This window comes from Bubalus kerabau, chromosome 1 (assembly GCF_029407905.1).
Source record: "Bubalus kerabau isolate K-KA32 ecotype Philippines breed swamp buffalo chromosome 1, PCC_UOA_SB_1v2, whole genome shotgun sequence".
NCBI lineage: Eukaryota > Metazoa > Chordata > Mammalia > Artiodactyla > Bovidae > Bubalus > Bubalus kerabau.
This window is the reverse complement of record NC_073624.1, coordinates 6,703,444-6,705,911: the sequence shown is the minus strand read 5'-3', so window position 1 is coordinate 6,705,911 and position 2,468 is coordinate 6,703,444.

Here is a 2,468-nt window from a genome sequence, read left to right as displayed (position 1 = left end):
CGCAGTCCTGGCTCAGTCCTGGGGGCTGGAGGATGGGGGCTTGGTCTTCCTGGCCCCAAGTAGGGGGTCTCAGAACATTCTCTTCTGAGCGTGCCCCCTCCCCCTCCCTGCCTCTCTCCTCGCTCACTGAAGACCCCAGCGAGCACCCAGCTTGGCCACCACTGACATCTGTGTCCACAAGAAGGGTGACGGGGGACTGCCCTGGTGGTCCAGTGGCTAAGACTCTGATCTCTCAATGCTGGGGCCCTGGGTTTGATCCCTGGTTGGGGAAATAGATCCCACATGCCGCAACTAAGGCCCTGTGCAACCAAATAAATAAATAAAAATTAATATTAAAAAAAAGTGACAGGTCGGTCCCTGAGGGCCTCACAGGCCGCCTGGAAAAGCTGGCATTTTGTTCCAGGTGAGGTGGGGACCGTGGAAGGTTTTGAGCCCTAGTAGGGTCAAGGTCCCATGTACCTCTCACCAGGATCCTCAGCTGCCTCATAGACAGGGGACTGCGGGGCCTGGGCCAGGGCGGGGGGTCGCTGTCCCTCCTGGCTCCCTGCATTATCCCAGGGGCATGTGGAAAAGGCTGGTTGCCAGCCTGTGGGTCTGGGGTCCAGGGGCTGCGGATGCCCCGGGGCCTGGCCAGGCGGCCTCCTCCTGCTCTCACTGGCTTTGGCTTTTCCGGGAGTGGCTCCGCGGCCCCTTGGGCGGTGTGTCCGCCTCACCCCGACCCTAGCTCCGGCCTCTGCGTCGGGGCGTGGGAGTCAGGAGACCGGAGGGCAGCTTTGGTCAAGGCAGTTTTCCTCCTTAAACAGTTCGTTAAACCGCCTTCTGGGGGGCAGGGGCCTCTGCATCCCCCACCCCCACCCCAGCCCCATAATCCAGTTCAGAGCTCTCATTGCTGTGCTCGGAGGCCGGGCCTGGAACCGAGCCGGGAGGATGGACTGTCCTGTGAGCCCGGCGGGCCCTGTGAGCCCAGGGGGAGTCCTGTGAGCCCAGGGGGGTCCTGTGAGCCCAGGGGGCCCCATGAGCCCAGCGGGGTGGGGGGAGTCCTGTGAGCCCAGTGGGGCCTGTGAACCCAGCAGGCCCCATGAGCCCAGGGGAGGTTCCATGAGCCCGGGGGGTCCTGTGAACCCAGGGGTGTCCTGTGAGCCCAGGGAAGGTCCTGTGAGCCCAGGGGGTCCTGTGAGCCTGGGGAGGTGCTATGAGCCTGAGGAGAGGGTCCCGTGAGTCCAGGGGGTGGTCCTGTGAGTCCAGGGGGTTCCTGTGAGCCCGGGAAGCCCCATGAGCCTGGGGGGAGGGTCCTGTGAGCCCAGAGCGGGGGTCCTGTGAGCCTGGGGTGGGGGCCCCTGCTGCCCTAGCAGAGGGGCTGGGGCTTCTTCTGGACATCAGTCTATGGCCCTGGGCCTGCTCCCCCAGCCCTTCTATCCCTGCAGGGCCTGGCCTGGTACTGGCCTGCTGAGCAGACGGTGTTGCCCACAGCCACCCTCGCAGGCAGGCTGGGGTTTGGGTGCCCAGGCCCCCGAGGGACCTCTGGGGCAGCCCTGGGTGTGGGGAGGGAGTACGGGCAAGCAGGGGAGGTGAGGAGGGGAGGGGGGGAGCAGGGGAGGAGGGTTCAGAGCCTGGCAGCCCGGTGCCCCCCAGCCTCAGCCCTGGTCGGCCCACGAGACAGGGTGCCGCGGGCGCTGCTGAAGGTGAAACGATGGGTCACAGGAACACACACTCGGGCAGCAGAAAGGGCTCAGGATCAGACACTGAGGAGCTGCGGGCTTGAGCTTCTGCCTCACTAAGGGCCCCTCTGTGCTCCCCAGGGACAGCCCCAGGAACCAAGCCATGCAGCTAGGCAGGGATGGACAGGGGTGGCCTTGGGCAGCTGGGCAAGCAGGGAAGGGACTGGTCTGCCCCAATCCCCAGGGGGCAGGGCTGGAGCCTAAGGCAGATGAAGAGGAGGAGGAGGGTGGGGTGGGGACAGGCCAGGTGGAGGGGGGCTCCGGGGAACCGGGCTGCAGGGTGGACGGAGGCACCGCTGAGGCCCTGGGGATGGGGAGCTTTGAGGAGGGGGGCATTGGGAGGCAGCAGTTGGCATGCTGAGTGTCAGGGGCAGGCTGAAGGGTAAACAACCTTGGGGTCCCCGCCCTGTGGGGGGAGGCAGAGAGCATCAGTCTGTCCGGCCCCTGTCTTGCCAGCACCCTCCTCCCTGCCCCCTGATGCCCAGATCTCCCTCTTTACTCGCATGTGCCCTGACCCTCCCAGCCGCAGGCCCCCAGACCGATGACCACTTCCTGGGCCTCCAGCTCGGTCTCCCAGCCCAGCCTCCACATGGTTCATTCTCGCTCACACCCCGTACCTCCCGTGCCAGCCCCTGGTTCCACTTTGCACAGCTGCTTTGTCTTTGGCCTAACCGGGCAGGGGGCAAGGGGTGCAGGCCTTTTGTATAGTTGCTCTTTTATTCATCTACTCTGCAATGCGTGTGCACACAG